This window comes from Mixophyes fleayi, chromosome 4 (assembly GCF_038048845.1).
Source record: "Mixophyes fleayi isolate aMixFle1 chromosome 4, aMixFle1.hap1, whole genome shotgun sequence".
NCBI lineage: Eukaryota > Metazoa > Chordata > Amphibia > Anura > Limnodynastidae > Mixophyes > Mixophyes fleayi.
This window is the reverse complement of record NC_134405.1, coordinates 106519272-106542977: the sequence shown is the minus strand read 5'-3', so window position 1 is coordinate 106542977 and position 23706 is coordinate 106519272. Positions and strand designations below refer to the sequence as shown.

At 42.1% G+C, this 23706-nt stretch overlaps 1 long non-coding RNA gene across 1 annotated transcript in view; it reads left to right on the top strand.

Moving 5' to 3' along the window:
* Positions 1–14289, top strand: part of LOC142149928 (uncharacterized) — a 28808-nt gene extending 14519 nt beyond the window's left edge. Inside the window, exon 3 of the long non-coding RNA XR_012690928.1 lies at positions 13089–14289. This is a non-coding gene — a long non-coding RNA (uncharacterized LOC142149928). The remainder of the gene's footprint in view (positions 1–13088) is intronic.
* Positions 14290–23706: the final 9417 nt, after the last annotated feature.

The following is a 23706-nucleotide window of genomic DNA, read 5'->3' as shown; positions in this document are numbered from 1 at the left end:
AAAACGTGAAGAATGGAACCAAGACAATTATTTTCCTCCTAAGAGATGCAGGCACGAGGGTTCTCCCGAATGGTAGCACCTTGGTGGACGAAGTGGCTAGAGACACACACTTGGGATCTAATATAGAATGGTTAGGACCATCTTCAACGTCTGAGGACGTCACGAATGCCCGAGACAGGGCATCTGCTTTTTTATTTTTGGCAGCCGGTTTGAAGGTTATAATAAGTTCAAAACGGGAAAAGAAAAGAGACCATCTTGCTTGACGGGGATTCAAACATTGAGCTGACTGTAGATATGACAGGTTTTTGTGATCCGTAAAAATGGTTACAGGATGACGAGCTCCCTCCAGTAGATATCTCCATTCCTCTAATTCTGCTTTATGGCCAACAACTCCTTGTCCCCGATGGTATAATTCCTATCCGCTGGTAGAAGACCTCAAGAATAAAAGGCACAAGGATGGAATTTTTGTTGCTCCGATCTTTGGGATAATATGGCCTCTAAGCCAACATTAGAGGCGTCTACCTCTAGGAAGAAGAGAAGCGTCACATCAGGCTGTCGAAGAACAGGAGCGGAAGAGAAGGACTCTTTGAGAGACTGAAAAGCTTGAAGGGCCTCGGAGGACCATTGTTTAGTGTTAGCCCCCTTGCGGGTCAGGGCCACTATAGGAGAGGCAATGGACGAAAAACCTTGAATGAAGCGTCTGTAATAATTTGCAAATCCTAAAAAGCGTTGGATTCCTCGGAGAGTAGTTGGCTGGGGCCAACGTAATACAGCGTTCACCTTTTCTGGATCCATCTTAAGACTGACTCCGGACACAATGTATCCCAGGAATGGAATCTGGGTTAACTCGAATGAACATTTCTCTAGTTTGCAAAATAAAGAATTTCTTCGGAGTCTGGAAAGGACCTCTGCCACCTGTTGATGATGAGTGGGCAGATCCTGGGAAAAAATTAATATGTCGTCCAGATAGACGACGACACAGACATACAGCAAGTCCCGGAAGATCTCATTCACGAAACCCTGGAAGACAGCAGGGGCGTTACACAACCCGAAGGGCATAACTAGATATTCATAATGGCCATCCCTGGTGTTAAAAGCTGTCTTCCATTCGTCTCCGGACTTGATCCGGATTAAATTACAGGCACCTCGAAGATCCAACTTGGTAAAGATCCGGGCTCCCCTAATGCGATCGAAAAGCTCGGTAATTAACGGAATAGGGTACCGATTTTTGGTGGTTATGGCATGGAGTCCACGAAAATCTATACAGGGACGTAATGATCCATCTTTCTTCTTTACGAAAAAGAACCCCGCTCCAGCGGGAGAGGTAGAAGGTCGGATAAATCCTCGCTGGAGGTTCTCCTTAATATACTCAGATGTTGCTTGAGTCTCAGGTAATGAAAGTGGATACACACGGCCCCTAGGAGGACTATTGCCAGGTTGTAAGTCAATCGGACAATCCCATGCCCGATGAGGAGGAAGGCGTTCTGACTGAACCTTATCGAACACATCCGCAAAGGAAGCATACTGTGGAGGGAGGCCCGGTGGACACGGTGAAATGGACGACTGCTGTATTTTGAGTGGAACAACTTGAGAGAGACAACGATGACGACAATAGGGACCCCAGGAAGTGACTTGAGGAGTGTTCCAGTCAATCTGAGGGGAATGAAGTGGAAGCCATGGAAGGCCTAGTACGATAGGACTGGTAGTAACAGGAAGGATCAGTAAAGAAATTTTTTCTTGGTGTAAGGCTCCAATTTGAAGAGTCAGTGGAGACGTACTTTGAGTAATGAGACCATTAATTATACGTGATCCATCAATAGCAGTAACGGCAATGGGGAAGGAAATCACTGGTAGAGACCATTGATTCATAGGGAACTAGAGATAAAATTTCCAGCAGCTCCAGAATCTATAAGTGCTTGAGAGACAAAGGATTTGGTAGCAAAGGAAATGGTGACATCAAAAGCACAAACTTTCACATTCGTAGAACATGGAGAGAACTCCAGGGACCCTAACCTTACCTCTCCAGAACTGGTTAGGGCCTGGCATTTCCCGACTTCCTAGGACATGAGTTCAGCATGTGAGTAGAGTCAGCGCAATAGATACAGAGTCTATTTTTCACTCTTCGTTCTCTCTCCTCTGATGTTAGTTTAGAGCGACCTACCTCCATTGGTTCTACTGGAGGTGGAGAATGACGAACTTGAGATACTGAGCGAAGAGGCGCTTTGCAGGAAGTTATTCTCTCGGAATCTCTCTCACGAAATCTCATGTCTACACGATGGCAAAGGGAAATCAAATCATCTAAGGAGGAGGGTAATTCTTGAGAGGTCAGTGCGTCTTTAATTTTATCGGAAAGCCCCTGCCAGAAGACGGTGATCAATGCCTCAGTGTTCCACTGAAGTTCAGAGGCAAGTATCCGAAATTGAATGACATACTGAGCTACAGTCCGAGATCCTTGGCGTAGTCGGAGAATACTGGAAGCTGCAGAGATAACACGACCTGGTTCGTCAAAAATACTTCGAAATGTAGAAATAAACATGGCACTATCTTGCAATAAAGGGTCATTTCTTTCCCACAGAGGGGAGGCCCATGCGAAAGCCTGTCCGGAAAACAAAGAGATGAGGTAGGCCACTTTGGAACGATGAGTAGAGAAGTTATGAGGTTGAAGTTCAAAATGAACGGAGCATTGATTAAGAAAGCCCCTACAGGTTTTGGGATCTCCATCATATTTAGAAGGAGTAGGCAGGTGTAGCGTGGAAGCGATGGACACCTGGGATGGCACTAGGGAAGAAGATGGAGGTACTGGAGGATCAACAGTAGCTGCTACATTTTGCTCAGGGATTCCTTGGGAGGCTAAAGCCTGACAAAATTGCAACAACTGTTGTTGGCGAACATCTTGTTGTTCGATTCGGGTGACCAGATACTGCAGCATCTCTTTAGCTGTTGGTTCCGATCCTGGGTCTGTCATGGCCTGATCTTACTGTCACGGGCACTAGGAGTCTTGCCCAGGATTTCACCAGGTGACTGGGCTTACCAGAGTAGTGAAGCTCACACAACGGTCCTCTGGTAGCGGGGTGACTAGCGGAACAAATATCACAGCAGATGGAGAGAGAATGCCAATGAATAATAGGAAAGTCAGTGACTTGCAGCAATCTTTGGTCAAAGAATCAGCGACTAGCTGATATAATGGAAAGGCAGCTTTGAACACGGAGATCAGGATGGACGTGAGTAGATGCAGGGAGGTAGCAGGGAAGTCAGTGGTCTGCGTACAGCAAGTTGTACCACTGCTTATGGTGAAGAGACTTGTCCAGGTGCAGGTAGGTAGCGGGGAAGTTAGTGGTCTGCGTATAGCAAGTTGTACCACTGCTTATGGTGAAGAGACTTGTCCAGGTGCAGGTAGGTAGCGGGGAAGTTAGTGGTCTGCGTATAGCAAGTTGTACCACTGCTTAATAGATGAGGATGTGTACAAGTGTTGATGAGTGGAGGCATACAAAGATAATAGGATGCAGACACTGAGAGCACAGAGGAACTTGATCCCAATAGGTATGCAGCGTATCCAACAAAGTCTATATAACGGTATGTGTGGCGCTGCTTGGTAGAGACTTGCTCAGCACAGATATGCAGGCCAATAATGGGTAGTCAATCACAGTTATGCATATAACGACTGAGTAGTACGGTTAATTCCAAACAGGTATGCAGCGTAACAATAACAGTCTATAGCGGGTATGGATACCGCTACTGAGCGTGGAAACTTGTCCTAGCGGATATGCAGAGTAAATGTAGAAAGTCAATAACAGATAGGCATACCGCTATTCAGTAGAACAGTCTGTCCACAGGGAGATGCAGGAACTGCAGAGACGCTGGACGGCAGAGACGAGTGTAGGAACCACAGGTGAGTAGATCCGGTAATCAGAGTCCAGCTGAGGACACAGGCAGGAAACAGGAGACTGTAGCAGGTATGGAAACCAGCGATGAGTAGCACAGGGAATCCACAGGAACTGAAGACACTAGTAGTACACAGGAGACAGTAGCGGGTATGGAAACCAGCGATGAGTAGAACAGGAATCAGCAGGAAACTGAAGACACTAGTAGAACACAGGAGACACCTTCAGAGACTCACAGGGAATGAGACTCAAGATCAGGCAATGAGGTAATGAGCACAGGTGCCTTAAATAGGGAGTTGCCTGATCAACCAATTTAGATTAAAAGCAACAGTCACAAGAGTTTTTGGGGGCTGCGCATGCGCAGACCATCAGGATGGCGGACGGCTGCGGTTGAGGATAGGTGCCAGCAGGAAGGCTAGGGAGCCACGCACCAGCGCAGAGGCACTCACGGTCCGGTGAGTGACAGCAGGGCTAATAGTACCATATTGGTCCTGCTCCCTGTTGTAATTGGACAAAATTGGTATACTTTGACACAGGTGTGGCCATGTTGATGCGATCTGCATGACCACGGCCCCAGGATGCAGCTGCTTTGGTGTAAGCGCAGAAGGGCTGATACACTCTAGGAACTCTGCCCCTGTAACAGGAACATGGAGCCTACAATGACTACTATGTCAGGCAAAAAAGTTGCTCACTAGCCTAAATAGTGTGTTAGAATCAAGAAGATGGTCTGGAATGTTCATAGTACACAATGCTTTTTTGCTTATAATGGTTGTATACAACCTCTGGGGCCTGATCTTTGAAAGAGTACCAAGTTCACATTTATTCAGGTGGTGTCACGAACAGCCGTCTCTCTGTTTTCAATCCGGACATGCTGCACCTTACCTGTTCGGGTAAACCACTTCTCACAGTAGTCCACCGATGCAACCCCTGGACATTTTCAATGCTGGCTCAATATCTCTGATGGACCCAGACCAATCTCCAGTCCGTTTAGCTTAGCAACGCCTTCTAGCATCTTGCGTAGGTGCAAATTCCTCAGATTCTATGTGGAAACTGTTGACATCATCATCATACAGCGCTGGATCACAGCTGTAAAAGGGACAGACTGTCATTACCGCAATTGCTACGTAATTCTGTTAACTTTATCCAGCTCCTTGAACCCTGTGCAAATTTACTTGCTACTTCCTCTGTGTACTGACCTAGCTTAGACTTCTGAAATTTGTGACTGCATTACTCCCTTGGTACCCTTCTTATTTACTTGATAATCTGTGTGCTGACCCGACTTGACCTTGGATTCTGCTTTGTGTGTTAACCCATTGGAACCCTGCTTGAACTATTTGCCTGTGTACCAACACTGACTGACTTGTGGATTTAGTGACTCTATTATTTGGAATTTTCTTATATATTGGTTCTTCCTGTGTACAGTCCTGGATTGAATAAGGACTATATTTTCTGGATACCCTCAATACTACACCTATCCCAGCATCAGAACACACAGAGAACATTGTGACTGTTCGTCTCCAGGTCCATCTGGCTACTTATTTTCTTATTATCATGACAGGTGGTGACTTATGTGCCTATTCCACTGTAGTGTTTCGGTCGGGGCTCGGGATTGTAGGTGCCTGGAACCCTCAACCTAAGAAATATTGTCCAAAAGATGCTATCAATTAAACAGAAATAAACAAACTTGTGCAACCACTCACAACCACCAAGACACGCCAAAGTGTTCCATTAAATAAATATATTTATAATTAATTAGCACAATTGAGGGTCTCATTTAGACTTCGACATACATCAATTTTTGCGACATAAATATTTGCATTTCAGTACTGTGCACACGTTACAGGTTTCTGTATCTAGATTTGAATGTATGTTAGGCTCCTAACACTTGGGGAGGCAAACATAGGGGTAAGTTGAGTACAGTAAGGGTGAGTACATGTAAGTGTAGCACTCCACTTGGAGTAGCAACTTAACCAGACTTGGACACTGCCCCAGATACACTTCTTAGTAGGCTAATCTTCTGTGGGTGCTGGAGGCCTGGTGTAAAGATATGTGATGATGAAGAATATTTTGTATGCCTGATGCAGAAATACTGCTATGTTTTGAGTTGGCTTTTTCTTAAGGACACATTTTCTGTGATAGAAGTTTTATACCTGCATGAATCCAACTCTAAATGAGACCCTAAGTCTCCAAACTATACTCGGGTGGGATTTGTACATACTGTTTTAATGTGTGTATAAAATAAATGGTATCCATATATAAAGTATGGATGTGACACTTAACAACAAGCAAGGGTGTAATGGCTCCTATCAAATCTTGCATTTGCCCCTGTGATAGTTACCATTCCACTCAGGGACAAACACAGGCTTTCTAGAGGCAAAAGGGGAGGGCAGACTTGCTAAAATAAGCCTACAACTAAACATAAAGGATCTTATCATCTGAGTTCCCTACTACAGGCACACAAACATATAAATAGCAATTTAGGGAGATTGCAATTGACTTACTAGTATGTAGTTGAATGAAACCCACACCCCAGAGACATACATACAAAAATACGTTGGAGACTGGTTAATTAAGAGAGCAAATAATGTAGAGTCTTTAACTTTACCATAGTTTTCAGAGGAGGCTGCCTTAATCCCTAAAATGGTGATTATTGTATGTGGTTGAATTGCTCAGGAGCCCCAATCAGCACATACATGATGCAAGTGAGGCTTTATTATCTGTTCAGGTGGATGGAGGTGGTGTACAAGGGAAAGAGCATGGCCTCCCATGGCATCCAGCTAGGTCACAGATTCCCAACAAGTGTTGTGCGTCATATTTATGTGTCACCATAACAGGTTGGATATGTCACAAAGGGCTAGATTTACTAAGCTGCAGGTTTGAAAAAGTGGGGATGTTGCCTATAGCAACCAATCAGATTCTAGCTTTCATTTATTTAGTACCTTCTACAAAATGACAGCTAGAATCTGATTGGTTGCTATAGGCAACATCCCCACTTTTTCAAACCCGCAGCTTAGTAAATCTAGCCCAAAATGTAGGTATTATAGTAGAAATGTCTGAAAAGAATTAAAATAATTAATTATGTTGTTTTCGTGTTACAATATTTTAACATTAGTTTATAATAAAAAATGAATCACTTGGAAAGTGTGCTATCTTGTGTAGTGCAATAGCAAAATAATAGGTCTTTTCACAGCTCAGATAGAATCAGCACATCTGCTCAGGAACCAGACAACCAAATACTACCCAACATCCCTTATCTAAAAAAATTGGACACTTCCCCAGTGCACCGCGACATGCCTATAATCTGTCTTGGTGACACCCTTTTTTGCAACTGTAAATTGCCACAATCACATAAAAAATGTAAGTGGTGGCAGGTATGGACAGCCAAATTTATGTTACAAGATAGAAGAGAATGACCCTTAGTAGCTAATTCAGTCATGTGGGCAATTCATTTTATATGGCCCTAAAGCGAATAACCACAGTGCATATTTACTATTTATAACCTTCACAGAATTTCACTGTTGGTAAAAACCAAGTGCATCTCTCCAATTGCAGTAAGCTTGGTTGCCAATAAATTTGGAATCCACTTGAAAGGATTCAACAGAACCAAATTCAAATACAGTCTTTTTAATCTTCATGTGTCATATCTAGTACAGATGGTTCTTTAAGATCTATTGGAGAATTAACATGTTGCTTCTCACCAACTATGTATATAAACCTTTATCTATTTATCTGATTTTATCACTGCACGTCCAAGCACCACGTCTAGAAGTTATATCACAAAACAGTGTTATTGGGTCAGTCTGATATTTTGACTTGTACATAACATACTGTTGATAACAGTCTGCAGATGTCAGGAAAGAGAGGATTTAGTAAATCTTGTGGTTTACAGTTTAGATAAATTAATCCAGCTCAAAGAACGAGAAGAGTGTTTAATTTATTGTTCGTGTATGGTATTCGTGAATTGTTCATGCACATTTTTTGAGTTGGATAGTTTGAGAGTAAAAGTCTAATGTTAAATATCAGCACTAATGGAATTTGATATACTGAAACACAGAGTGTGACCCAGAATTTATTGATTTCTATTCACATTCATGAACCAATTCTGTTAAACAACCACTATCAGATCTTAAAAATGATTGCACAAAGATCATTTCTACATAGTTCACCATAAATTAATGTGCATGAATGGAAATATGTTTATACTATCTTCTATCAATGTTTTTGAGGTGCTCGATTTTCAGTCTTATGATATATTAGCATAATCATTATGTACAGTCATGGCCAAAGGTTTTGAGAATGACACAAGTATTGATTTCCACAAAGTTTGCTGCTTCAGTGTTTTTAGACCTGTTTGTCATATGTTGCTATGGTATGCTGAAGTAAAATTACAAGCATTTCATAAGTGTCAAAGGCTTTTATTGACAACTACATTAAGTTTATGCAAAGAGTTAATATTTGCAGTGTTGATTCTTCTTTTTGACGACCTCTGCAATTCGCCCTGGCACGCTGTCATTCAACTTCTGGGCCACATACTGACTGATGGCCGCCCATTCTTGCCTAATTAATGCTTGGAGTTTGTCAGAACTTGTGGGTTTTTGTTTGTCCACCCGCCTCTAGAGGATTGACCACAAGTTCTCAATGGGATTAAGGTCTGGGGAGTTTCCTGGCCATGGACCCAAAATTTAGATGTTTTCATCCCTGAGCCACCTAGTTATCACTTTTGCCTTATGGCAAGGTGCGCTATCATGCTAGGAAAGGCATTGTATGTCACCAACTGTTCTTGGATGGTTCGGAGAAGTTGCTCTTGGAGGATGTTTTGGTACCATTCTTTATTCATGGCTGAGTTCTTAGGCAAAATTGTGAGTGAGCCCACTCCCTTGGCTGAGAAGCAACCACACACATTAATGGTCTCAGGATGCTTTGGCAAGACACAGGACTGATGGTAGCACTCACCTTTCTTTCTCCAGACAAGCGTTTTTCCAGATGCCCCAAACAATCTGAAAGGGGACTCATCAGAGAAAATGACTTTACCCCAGTCCTCAGCAGTCCAATCCCTGTACCTTTTGCAGAATATCAGTCTGTCCCTGATGTTTTTCCTGGAGTGATCCTCCTTTCTTCTCCTCACTGTGCATGCATATACACTCACTCTGCACTAGTGGTGCCCCGATCCCACAGCTGAATCAACTTTAGGAGATGGTCCTGGCACTTGCTGGACGTTCTTCCCAATTATTGAACCTCTCTCCTTGAAGTTCTTGATGATCCCATAAATGGTTGATTTAAGTGCAAACTTACTAGCAGCAATATCCTTGCCTCTGAAGCCCTTTTTGTGCAAAGCACTAATGACTGCACATGTTTCCTTGCAGGTAACAATGGTTAACAGAGGAAGAACTATGATTTCAAGCACCACCCTCTTTTTAAAGCTTCCAGTCTGTTATTCTAACTCAATCAGCATGACAGAGTAATCTCCAGTCTTGACCTCATCAACACTCTCACCTAAGTTAATGAGTTATGGAGAATCCCTGACCTGATGTCAGCTGGTCTTTTTGTGGCAGGACTAAAATGCAGTGGAATTTATGGGTGTTGTTTATGGGATAAAGTTCATTGCCATGGCAAAGAGGGACTTTGAAATTAATTGCAATTCATCTGATCACTCTTCATGACATTCTGGAGTTTATGCAAATTGCCATCATAAAAACTGAGGCAGCAGACTTTATGAAAAATAATATTTGTGTCATTCTCAAAACTTTTGGCTATGACTGTACAGCTGGACCATTTTGCTGGACTGAAGTCTTGAAAACTGCTGTGAAAACAGATTGAGAATGACTCACTAAAAGATGGATAGTCAGCTCCCACTGTTCGTGAACAGTGCATGAAATGCCTACCACCTACCTGTAACTGGAAAATTAAGAAAGTAAGAATATGCACATAGCAGACCTTGATTCACTTGTTTATGCACCCATAGATGGTTTTTGCTGTTTGCATTTTTTTAAAACAAAAAACACACGTAATTCAGGCATACGCAAATCCGTATTCAACTAAAACCAGATCTGAAGAAACGCCTCTTGTTGAATACGGGTCTTGACACTCTCTGCTTATACAGCAGTTGACAGATACAATACACTGCTGGATACATATGTGGAATATAAAGTCCTAGTAGAACGCACAGAAAAAAAATATTCACTTATTGTCACCTGCTAATAATACAGTAATTAATGAAAAAATATTTTTAAAAAAAGTTAAAAATAAATTAAAAATAAATTCCCCCTATTAAAATAGTTTCTCAGGATGCTGTTAATGTCTACTGTACATAGCTTGGTAGCTTGTACACAGCTCTTGGTAGCTTGCACACAAGTACAACAATATATTTACTCAAACATTTTAACAAATATTTGATGGGCTGAACTAATATTCAATTCTATTCATTCATGGCATGACGTGTCATCATATTTTAGTGATTTCCCTTATTTGGGCCAGCCTCTCTGCTCCTCCCTTGCCTGCGCCAGCCTCTCTGCTCCTCCCTTGCCTGCGCCAGCCTCTCTGCACTTCCATTACCTGCACCAGCCTCTCTTCTCTTCCCTTATCCCGCGCTAGCCTCTCTGCTCTTCCCTTGCCCGCACCAGACTCCTCTGTTCTTCCCTTGCCCGTGCCAGCCTCTCTGCTCTTCCCTTGCCTGTGCCAGCATCTCTGCTCCTCCCTTGCCTGCACACAAACCTCTCTGCTCTTCCCTGGCTTGCGCCAGCCTCTCTGCTCTTCCCTTGCGTGCGCCAGCCTCTCTGCTCTTCCCTGGACTGCACCAACCTTTCTGCTCTTCCCTTGATATAACTATCATTATAATATATTCGTGATTGGTCATTGGTAGCAATATATTTGTATTATGATGCCCCCTGTCATTTTTTTCTGGATCCATCCCTGGGGTTCACCATCATAATGCATCTTGATCAGGGAAAAATTAGGATTAAGAAGGACTTCAATAATCTTTTCCGGCCTGCTCACTCACATAGCAATTGCAGGCAATGAGGTCAAATTGGGCAATAAACTTGCCATATGTGCAGTCAACTTTAGTTTTTAGCTAAAAGACTCCATAAGTCATGCCAGAATCAAAGGAGTTAATATTACATTACCACAATTGTTTTGATTTGTATCTGTTGATAAGTTCTAGGACTCCAAAGTAACCTCTAGTTAAGACTTTATTTAAACTTTTATCCTCTGTTCCACCCTTACAAAACTACATCATTATAAAAGATATACGTAATGTGGATACATGGGTGTGTGCAATATTTTACATACTGCAGAATATATCACTATTTTTCTTTAATGTTTCAAGGACACATTAGGGAGGAATTTCTTTTCTCCCATGATACAATTATTTTAATTCCCTTGTATAGTGAACTTTTGCTGAGGCAGATGTTCATCAGAGGGAGGATTCCACGATACTAAAAGACATTGATAGATTTTTAAAAAAATATAATATATGTATGGCAAAAGTAGAAACATTAAAACATACTAAATACCCTAGTTTGATAATTCATGTAAACTAACTTTATGGAGACATAGAGACATAATTATGTGTTTTAAATGTATAAAACTATAGGTTATACATCTATTTATCTACACACACACACACACACACACACACATATATACAGGGGAGGCAACCACTTAAGGGACACAATGCTCCCCTTCTGAGTCACAGTTATTGTTTCCCTGTTCCCTGGTGGGAAGGAGGGATTCTCAGTAGGTGGGGCAGTGAAAGCAGCTCGAAGAAAGACCATCTGTGCTAAGGACTATCAGGGGTAAATACAGAATTTTATCAAAGGACACGTGATATGCACACAAAAAACAAACTTACATTCTAAAATAAATACCAAAACACTAATAGCAATTCTACAGAATATGTTAAACATCATTATTTTATTATTGAAGATATATTTAATTGGTGATAAGTAATAAAATGGTTTCTTCCCATTGGCTACGCTAAAGTGATAGACTGGCCTGCTGCGATTGTCCCAACTAAACTGCACCCCCAGTAGGCCTATGCTAAGAGAATGCAGAAGCTGTCCTTTACCTGCACAACACTGCTTCATCAAGGAAAAAAACGTAACTAAGGGAATAAGAAAATTCAGTCGATGGTGATTAAATGTTAAGTTAACTGGATGGAAGGCGGATTATATGAGGAACAAGATTTGTCTAAGGTGGGGGGTGAAAAGTGTAGGTTATAGCTATATTCTGCTCCGGTGATAGGACTATCACCACTGCAGGGGGAGCAGCTGGTATGGGGGTGGGGACGGCAGTGCAAGGCCATCTACCCTAGGAGGAGCAAAGTAGGGGGTGCAGCCATTTGGGGCAGGGGGAGGCAGTACACGGCCATCTACCCTAGGCGGAGCAAAGCAGGGGGTGCAGCCATTTGGGGCAGGGGGAGGCAGTACAAGGCCATATACCCTAGGAGTAGCAAAGCAGGGGGTGCAGCCATTTGGGGGCAGGGGGAGGCAGTGCAAGGCCATCTACCCTAGGAGGAGCAAAGCAGGGGGTGCAGCCATTTGGGGGCAAGGGGAGGCAATGCAAGGCCATCTACCCTAGGAGGAGCAATGCAGGGGGTGCAGCCATTTGGGGGCAGGGGGAAGCAGTGCAAGGCCATCTACCCTAGGAGGAGCAAAGTAGGATGCCTCTTCTGAGCATGCACCAGACCATTCTGCTCTGGTCTCGGGAGGTTGCAGTGGCCTCGCCAGGCTTGTCAATCAATTATCCTGTCATGCTCTATCCTCGGATTGGCATAGCTGTGGAATTTTCTGTCTTTAAGATTTGGACAGGGATGACTGGGTGACGAAGTGTGCTCACAGGTATCAATTATAGACTCATTATGTAAACCCAGCACTGTCCATGACCTTACCAAAATGATCAACATAAGCATCATCCTGTATTCCTCTCAGATAACATATCTGACAGGATGGCAACACGTACAATCACAGAATTCCTCATACACTGGAAAATAAAATACACTAAGCTTAAAAGCTACAGCCATGGACCTTTTCTGCTTTGTATTATTTTTAATGATTGCACGAAAAGCATAAGGTGATTTTTCACTATATGGTGTGATCATGTTTTCGCTCACTAAAAATACATTTTGAAATTTAAGATATCATCATTGCTGACAATTTAGCATGTTTACAATATATAAATAAGGCCACATAAAAGTGTTTATTGTTGCAGTAAACCTCTTAATGAACAAAACCGTATTAGGACAAAACCCATTGAGATGATGAGATCTCTAGAACCACTTTGCAAGGTCTTCACCTACAGCAGCCCCCTTTTTTCTTGAACACAATATGCACATACTGCAAACCAGAACAACATCAGCGCCTGACTGAAAGATGCGGGTCATCGTTGCCCTGCAACAGCCATGAACATGGCGTGCCCACCGCTGATCATAACAAACTGTGAAGCACCGCTGCCAGGGTCCCTGAAATTTGGAAGAAAATAACTCCTACTGATGCCTGCAGTCAATTGATGTTCCAAGGCTCACAGCTTGGAGTTTGGATGTAGGGTATTATAGAGGTGAAAAAACCTGTACCTATAGGAGTTTACATTTAAAATTCAGATTCACCAGCAAGCTTCCGATAACAAGTTTCTCCAAAATGGCAGGGGTCTTGGTAATGGGATCCCACAGACTTGTCAGTTGAGGAGAGGGGTTTTAATGAACAGATAAAAGTGTTGGATGCTTTTATTCTTTAAAACAGAGGTGTTCAACTAGTTCAGTCCCCAAGGGCTAACAACAATTCATGTTTTCAGGATTTCTACCTGTAGAAACAGTGGGATAATTTCTGACCCAGCCAAATAGATAAACTCACCTGTGCATGATTAAAGAAATCCTGAAAACATGAACTGTTGGTAGCTCTTGAGGACTGAACTTGGACACCTCTGGTTTAAAGGGAACAGGGAAATACTGAAAGCAGTCCTTAGGCCTTGAAGTGGGTGTCCTGGTTGATTGTTTCAAAATGATGAGAACCATAGTCAGTTCAGTAAAATATCCAGCACAATCAGTGGGTGATATTCCCTAACAGAGAGACTTGACATGCAAGAAAATCTCATTCCCTCATCTCTAGCACTGAACATGTTAACAACGTCTGCTAAGCAGATGTAGAATGGTTTTGCCAACAATTGTTACTCATTTGGAAGCAATGTAACAGAACATTCCAAAATGTAACATTGAACAAAATAATCCCACCAACGTCTTAGTTGTGATGCGACTCTTTTGAGGAACAAAATGCAAAAATGCTTCAATATAATGTCGCATCCAACTACTATACATTATAGTGAGATGCCCAGTTTAAAATATTCATGTTCAGGTAATCTATTTCAGACAGAGATTTTTGCACAAGTCTGATCTCCTTGGGCCTGATTCATTAAGGAACTTAAATTAAGAAATTTCTAATTTAAGTTTCCTGGACAAAACCATGTTACGATGCAAGGGGTGCAAATTAGCATTCTGTTTTGCACGTAAGTTAAATACTGACTGTTTTTTTTATGTAGTACACAAATATCAACTTTACATTTCAGTGTACAAATAAGCTATCAAGTATTTGTGTGCTACATGAAAAAACAGTCAGTATTTAACTTATGTGCAAAACAGAATGCTAATTTGCACCCCTTGCATCGTAACATGGTTTTGTCCAGGAGACTGAAATAAGATACCTCTTAATTTAAGTTCCTTAATGAATCAGGCCCCTTATGTGTATCTGCTCAGTATTCATGTCCTTCCGTGTTGTATCTGGTCAGCCTGCATAAATGGCACTACACTAAGTATATCCAGAAATGAGCATCACCTGAAATATAACTTGTTTTAATTATGAAACATTTGGAAAATGTAATTTGTGTTCAGTTCATGATTGTTAATGCTGTGAATATGTAATAACATTTATGGCTATCAGGTAAGCTATATTGTATTCTAGATATAGCCATTCTGGTCTACAGTATTTAATAAAATACCTTTTAAATGTAACAGTCCCAACAATTTGCTATAATGACCACTATCAGAAGTGTAGTGATAGATTAGAGGCAGTGAAAGCACTTGACCTACGCACCTGGCTACAGGGGTAGCTGTCTGGTGGAGGAGAGGGAATCTAGAAGATGGCAGAGCTGAATTAAGAGGGAGGGGGCAAAGGACATGTACTTTAGGCCACCGGTACTCACAGTGCTCCTATGCTTACCGTTCTGCATGTCTGTGTGACTCAAATTTTTATTACAGATTCATGTGTCTTAAATGTTGTCCCCAGAACCTGTAACTCGGCATAACACACAAAGCAAATGTGTGGTGCAAGAAAAAATGAATCCTAAACAAGCTATCTGCATTTACTATGCTTGAGACAACCCTTCTATAAGAGCTTACGGATATACTACCATGACATACTATGAAACCCAAACCCCTATATGCTAAATTTATAAACAAAATCTAATACTATGGGGTCTGGATTGTGTCTTGCAACAAATCTCTAGAGGGACTGGGTCATTAAGGAAAAGAAGGAAAAATAAAAAGGAGTAAATGTTCTCCGGGACAAACCTTATTACAATGCAAGGGGTGCAAATGGGTTTATTATTTTGTACACAAGTTAAATACTGTCTGTTTTTCACCTAGCACGCAAATATTTGATAGCTTTATTTTTACACTGAAATTTAAAGTTGGTCTAGGACATGTCCCATAAATCTGTCCCCACATTTTAAATTTACCTCCCGCTCCAATGCAACTTGGTTTTGCCCAGGTGCAAAGCTACTCCTTTTTTATGCATTGCACTGCTTAATGACTCAGGCCCAATTGTCTGTGCAGTTTGGTTGAACTGAGAATAGACTAGGGCAGTGGTTCCCAAACTTTTGCAGTTTGTGGCACCCTTAGAGTCTCCAAATTTTTTCAAGGAACCCTCCAAAATAATTATTGAGCAGTCCTGTTTTAGAAGTAGTTGGGTCAAAGAATTGTAATAAGTATTTAGGTCAGGACAGAAATACTTATTTAGTTGTATGCAAAAATGCCCCCTCTGCATCCAGACACTCTGCCCTCAGGCACTCTGCCCCCTCTGCATCCAGACACACTGCCCCCTCTGCATCCAGACACACTGCCCCCTCTGCCCTCTGTCACGCTGTCCCCCCTCCTCTGCTCTGTTACGCTGTCCCCCCTCCTCTGCCCTCTCTCACAATGTGCCCCTCCTCTGCCCTCTCACACGCTGTCCCCTCCTCTGCCCTCTCACGCTGTGTCCCCCTCCTCTGCCCCTCTCACGCTGTGTCCCCCTCCACTGCCCCTCTCACGCTGTGTCCCCCTTCTCTGCCCCGCTGTGCCCCTCCTCTGCTCTCTGTCACCATCCTCTGCTCTCTGTCACCATCCTCTCTCTGTTCCCATCCTCTGCTCTCTGTCCCCCTCCTCTGCCCCGCTGTCCCCCTCCTCTGCTCTCTGTCCCCATCCTCTGCTCTCTGTCCCCATCCTCTGCTCTCTGTCCCCCTCCTCTGCTCTCTGTCCCCCTCCTCTGCCCCACTGTCACCATCCTCTGCTCTCTGTCACCATCCTCTGCTCTCTGTCACCATCCTCTGCTCTCTGTCACCATCCTCTGCTCTCTGTCACCATCCTCTGCTCTCTGTTCCCCTCCTCTGCCCCGCTGTCACCATCCTCTGCTCTCTGTCCCCTTCCTCTGCTCTCTTTCACAATGTTCTCAACAAACTGAGAGGTGCATGTGTGGCACCAACCTATAGGATTATACAATGCCTGTTTCCCAATGGTAAAGGGTTTTGGTAGTTCTGAAATGTTCTGTTGGTGCTGAGTGATCATCTTCACCCCATGCAGCAGCATTTATTTCCTGCTTGGAGTGGTGTCGTCCTGGGAAACTATGCTCAATCCTCAAAGTGGTCATCCAATGACTAGGCGAGAATGACACTGATTTAATCCATATGACCTTCTCAGTCACAAGATCCAAACCCAGTTAAGCATTTATGGAATATTCTGGTAGAAGGCCGGAGAGAGAGGCCATCAACTAGGTGAATTATTTTCTCCATCCTTTACATTAGTGCCACTGAACATATAGGTTAATACCAGCTGCACATGGTGACACAGCGCATAGTTAAGCTGTTTATATATATACACTATACGGACAAAAGTATTTGGCCACATCTGTTAAATATTGAATTGAGGTGTTTCAATCAGACCCGTTGCCAGAGATGTATAACATCAAGCACCTAGCCACGCAGTCTCCATTTGCAGACATTTGTGATACAAAATGAGTTATTCTGAAGAGCTCAGTGACTTCAAGCGTGGTACTGTAATAGGATGCCACCATTGCAATAAGACGGTTCGTAAAATTTCATCCCTGCTGGATATTCCACGGTCAACTGTAAGTGATATTATTAGAAAGTGGAAGCGTTTAGGAACAACAGCAACTCAGCCACAAAGTGGAAGACCACATACAATCACAGACTGCTAAGGTGCATGGTACGTAAAAGTCTTCAACGCTCTGTTGATTCCATAGCTGAAGAGTTCCGAACTTCCACTGGCATTAATATAAGCACAAAAACTGTGCGGCAAGAGCTTAATGGAATAAGTTTCCATGGCTGAGCACCTGCATGCAAGCCTCACATCACCAAGACCAATGCCAAGCATCGGAGAGAGAGTGGCGTAAAGCACAATGACACTGGACTGTGGAGCAGTGGAAACGTGTTCTGTGGAGTGACAAATGACGTTTTTCTGGCAGTCAGATGGTCGAGTCTGGGTTTGGGGGATGTCGGGAGAACGTTACCTGCCTGACTGCATTATGCCAACTGTGAAGTTTGGTGGAGGAGGGATAATGGTATAGGGCTGTTTTTCAGGGTTTGGGCTAGGCCCCTTATCTCCAGTGAAGGGCAAGCTTAATGCTTCAGCATACCAAGTCATTTTGGACAATGCTATGTTTCCAACTTTGTTGAAATAGTTTGGGGAAAGCCCTATTCTATTCCAACATGACTGTGCCCCAGTGCACACAGCAAGGACTACAAAAACATGGTTTGATGAGTTTGGTGTGAAAGAACTTGACTGGCCCGCACAGAGCCCTGACCTCAACCCCATCGAACACCTTTGGGATGAACTGTAATGCAGATTGCGAGCCAGGCCTTCTCATACAACATCAGTGTCTGACCTCATAAATGCTCTACAGTATGAAGGGCACAAATTCCCACAGAAACACCCCAATATCTTGTGGAAAGCCTTCCAAGAATAGTGGAAGCTGTTATCACTGCAAAAAGGGGACCATCTCCATATTAAAGTATATGTATTTAAATACAATGTCACTACAGTTCCTGTTGGTGTAATGGTTAAGCATCTGAATATTTTTGTCCATATATATATCTCTTGTAGCACTTCTGACACCTTGCAGAAAGAACACTCTTCTCGTGATTCACACACAGATAACTTCTTGCTTCAAATCAAATGGTGCTTTTATTGTTAGCATCACAATAACCAGCAATACATCTTGTCAGGATGACACCAGTAAGCAATGTCACATTGCCTACAACTCCTAATGCTAACTATACACACTCCGGCTCTCTATTGGCTGTCCAACTTTCTCAGCATCAGTCACAAACATAAGTGAACAACACAGTCTTTTCCCCCCTACCCAAACACTGCAAAACCAATCAATAACACCCATTGAGAATTAACACTGCCTGCAGTCTATACCTGCAGACTCTTAGGATCTCTCCTGTCCCCATGCAGAAGGTGTTGCAAATAGGCTTCATTGCCACTATATATATATATATATATATATATATATATATATATATCTCCAGAAGGGAGGTCAGGAATAGCCAAGTCAGGAGCCGGAGGGTCAGTCAGGTTGCAGTAAAGTAAACAGGAACACTGGATCATAAGGGGACCTTGATATTTTAGCCTCCTATCCTAATAGTGTCAGAGCCTCCTTTAAATAGTATACTCATTGGTAGCAGTGAATTGGGTGGCAAAACAGCTAACCACCAAAAGCAGCGCCCGCCAAGCACTAGACAGGAAGAAGAATATGTCCTGTTGCTAGGCAACGGGACCCGGCAGAGCGGCGGCAGAAGAAGGCATCAGTCCCCGCACTGAGTAGACGTGCGGGGACGGCCCCTGACAGGCCGCTAACATCTTGTGCAAGGGCAGGACACCTTCAGAGGTCTTGTGGAATCTATGTCCTGATGTTTTAGAGCTGTTTTTGCGGAACAAGGGGGATCTACCCAATATTGGGTGTTAATGTTGTGGCTGATTGGGATAGATAGATAGATAGATAGATAGATAGATAGATAGATAGATAGATAGATAGATACTTTGTCCAATACCAGTATGGTCACATATACAAAAAATGTCATGTCATTTTCCTGATTTGGCACTCTCTATTACATTTAATTAAATACACACTTTGATATTGTTCTATATCACCTGCAGTGACAAGCAGCAAGTACTTTGTTACTTTCCCCTCATAGCGATCAATATTGCAGTAATTTGCTGACTTTGCCGTTATTGGTAATGACAGTTCCCATCCTCTGTCCATGGTACTGACAACATGCATGTCAGTCACCTTCTTACCCCCCCCCCCCCCCCAATCAATATGATTTATATAATATTTGGCTGTGCCACCATACTTCCTTGACACGGTCCTGTTTATTAAACTGATTTTCCCTGTTGCAGGAATTTGAAACATGCTGTCGAGTTTTACAGGACATAATTCCACAAATGTGAAGAGGAGAGATCTATGTTTCTGAATTAAACAATGTATTCTAGTTTGTGATATAGAACGACAGAAGAACCCTTCTAGTCTGGAAGTTCATTATTTAGTCCATATATTTTAATGGATCTTGAACCCTCCAGATACAGCAGAAGGACTGTCGAGTTCAAGGTTAGCTAGTGATGCAGATGCTAAGGCGTGGGAAATTTCTTTGCAATGAAAAATAGAGCTTGACTTAATGATGATTGGATCTCTGGAATAAACAAATTGTGATCTAAAGTGTAAGAAAACACATATGGTTTTTGTTAATCTTAGTAAATGTTTGCAATCATGACCGTTTTAGTACAAGAGAAAATTTGTTCTATTAAATATGTCTGGACAAGCATGTTACAAGCTTACCGTTATGTAAATATTGATTAGAAAATAATGTATGTGTGGATAGGAAACATATTACTAATAGTTTTTAAGCAGTTGCATGTTATACTGATTTGTAATGAGAAACTCCCAGTGATAGGAATGTGGCTCTCACTGTGCTTATTGCCTGAAATTCAAGAAAATTCATCAACCATCAAACTGCATCTAGTGAATAGCAGAAGAGCAACTATTGCCAGGTGTATCATATCACTACGCTGCGCATAGCATTCATTTTTATACCACCCTATAAAGGATATACTAGCTATGACTTGCTTCAGGGATTAGTGCATGTTTCCAGATGTGCTGTAACACAGAGCAACTACATGTTGGCTTTTGCGATCCACTAGGCTATTTACCTGCCTGCAACATATCATTACTGTTGTTGCACTGTGTTAGTAAATAAACTGAATAATGAGTGTGAGTAAAGCAAATTGAGGTGAAAGTACTGTAGTGAGATAAGCTTTTTAAGTTTTATACATTTTGTTACATTCCTCTCAAAGCCCAGAGCAAATAGCCCAGGGTGTGAGCAGGGTAACCAATCCAAGCAACACACAAGAGACAACATTAAATTGTCCTCTGGCCCCATTTAATGTTGGTTATATAAAATAATTTTGCCTGTTACTAGGGGAGGGGGACATTTTAGGGATATACAGTATGCTATGACTTTCTAACTGTTGTGTAGCTATAGGTCCCAGTATGACGTGCCAGCTAAAGCCACAGGTTACCTACGTCCAATAGTTACACTAGTACAAATGGAGCTCATTTGTTTTGCTCCAATGGTACCACTTTGCTACTGATAAACAAAGAGCAGGTGTAGTTAACAATAGAGCCAGAGCACTTTATGTGGCACATCAGAGGCATACTCTGTTGTTTGCAGGACACCTGCTCTGTTCATGGAATTGGGTTCAGAGTCATCACAACTCTGTTCAGAATATGAACCAATTGTGTAGTTTTAGGCTTGAGCAGGCCATCATCCTTGTGAATGTCTCTGCATGGCTCTTACTAATCTCTCACTCAGAACTCTGTCTAGTGTATTTCTCAACTGCAGTCTTTTAACTTTGCTGATTCTCAACATAACATAGCTCCAGTTGGCTGCCAGACAATGTTCAGTAGGCTTCAAGTTGAACTCGCCGCAGAGACTGTTCACACTTCAACCAGCTCTCCGGAACTCAATTAAGGGTAAGTGGTTAAACTTCATAATTTGGATCACTGTGCTCCCATCTCTGTCTCTATCAGCAAGAATAAATACTCTCTCAAAACCCATGGAGTAGTCACAATTCTCTTTTCTCTCTTCTCTATGCCATTTTTTCCACCCATGGGATTGGAACAAGCAGACAATTCCACTATGGTGCACAACCCACTGAACAGGAACTTTCTTTCAAATTAAATTAACCACCAAGGCATATCTCCAACAGGTGGAAACTATCACCACTGCAATGCCTGGAATAGAGGGAGGCCCGAGTATGCCAGTCAAAAAAAGCAGAGCAGGGGCTCTTCTGATCATGAACTAAACCGGCCCATGCACAAAGGCACTCAAAATGAATGTAATTCAGACATACACATGTGATTCAATCTACAAGGTGAGTAGGAATAAGGATTCCTTACACCTTTCTCAGCTTGGGGAGGCAAAGTATACTAAGAACCTTAGATAGTGGTCAACTGAATTTTAATAGGTTGTTTAGTGAAATTTTGACCTACTTACATGTTGCCACTACAAAGAAGGGGGTACAGCTCTTTCTATAGTGCAGATGACTGTGGTACAGCTGGATAAGAGAAGAGACTACTGCCATGTGATAGAGCAAACCTTTAAATTTCTACCCTAACTGGGCAACATTAAACAATGTCAAAGTTCTTTATTTGATTCTTCATGAAATGGGAAGTTCCAAAGATAAAAAAAAGTTCTGTTCTCTAGCACTGATGGAACCTAAGGGGTAGAGGAAAATAAATATAGTGTGTACTGTATTACTATTTATTAAAATTAATTGATACATAATTTATTAGTTTGAGCCACATTGAAAGTGTTGTAAAGTGTGCACATACCTATTTGTAGGTGAGTGTTAGGTTAGCAGGAGAAATTACGAGGTGTGTGACTAAAAATGACAGTCTTTATTGTATAACACAATTGATCAGCAACAAACAGTCTATGCAGAGTATCAAATACATGATATCATATGCAGAATTTGCAGGTTCAGATTCATATGCAAATGGCTCTGCAATCAACAGGCAAAAATGCAGGATACAGAAAGTCCCAATATCAGAGCAGGAGATTAACCTGAATGAGCAGATGTGGTAGAGTGGAATGTCACAGTGTACTTATCAGCAGTATCTAACAGAGTATCCAAAGTATTCTGAGAATTACCCAGAGTCCCTCAGATCAGCCGGCCACAATAGCACTTGAAGCAGTACAGAAGTCATTGTAAATTTTTCCCATTCCAATTGGATTGAGTGACCGTCAGCATACAGGCCGGAATGGATGTGGAGAAGCTGAACACCAGAGAGATATACCACCAGACGTCTGCAAACAGAACAGGTTGTATAAATGGTAATGGTACCACTGTCACAGCTTTCTCGGTACTACTACCTCAGCCAGGTATGGAGTGCTGAGTCTAGGGCAGCCAGGCAGGTAACAGGAACACAAATGGTCTGACAGAATCATAACCAGAATAGTAGTCAGATGTAGCCAGGGATCAGCAGCACAGTCATAGTGAGACGTAGCCAGGGATCAGAACCAGAAAGTACACACAGGATAAAACAGCATGGAAACCAGGGCGCTACCGCTAGAAGCAAAATGCTATCACTGGCAAAGATGGCATGATAGGACAGACCTCAAATAGTGCTGGCAACACATCTACAATGCAGCTCAGCCTTATAGAAGGCAGAGAGTTCTCATATACAGGGAAATACAGCAGAACTAGACTTCTAACCACAGAATCCTAACACAGGAAAGTAGCACACCTGGATTGCAGCTTAAACTAATTGAAAGCAAGCACACTCTTACACACAAGGAAACATAAACAGAAAACAGAAGCAGAATCCTAACAGTGAGATTAAGACCTAATAAAGAATGTTCTTTTCACATAGCTAAAAAAGGCTTCTTCCCAACACTTTATGGTGAATAAGGATATAGTTTTACAAAGGCTTAATTTCAAAAACATTAGTTGAGCACTTATTTAATAATTTAGAATCACATATCACACTGTCTGCTTTCGGATTTTCCCTTCTTTTCTTTTACCTAGTCTCAAATTGAAGAATTGACATACACAAGGAATATTTAAAAGGTCTTATACTCACCTACTAATAGGTGAGTGCAAACTTTACAACACTTTCAATATGACTCAAAATAATTATATAGTATACATTATATTTATTTTTTTCTTTCCTTTGTTTTGCAAGTGTGAATTAGAACACAATTAAAACAGGCAAGACTAACAAAACAACTAGTACCTTATGATCACTGGACAAAGGTGCATCTAAATATGTTCCATATATGAAATTTAAAGCCGTACACTATAATTTGCACAGCAAGGGGTATATTTACTAAACTGTGGGTTTGAAAAAGTGGAGATGTTGCCTATAGCAACCAATCAGATTCTAGCTGTCATTTTGCAGAATGTACTACATACATGACAGCTAGAATCTGATTGGTTGCTATAGGCAACATCTACACTTTTTCAAACCCGCAGTTTAGTAAATCTAGCCCCAAATCTCTTCCT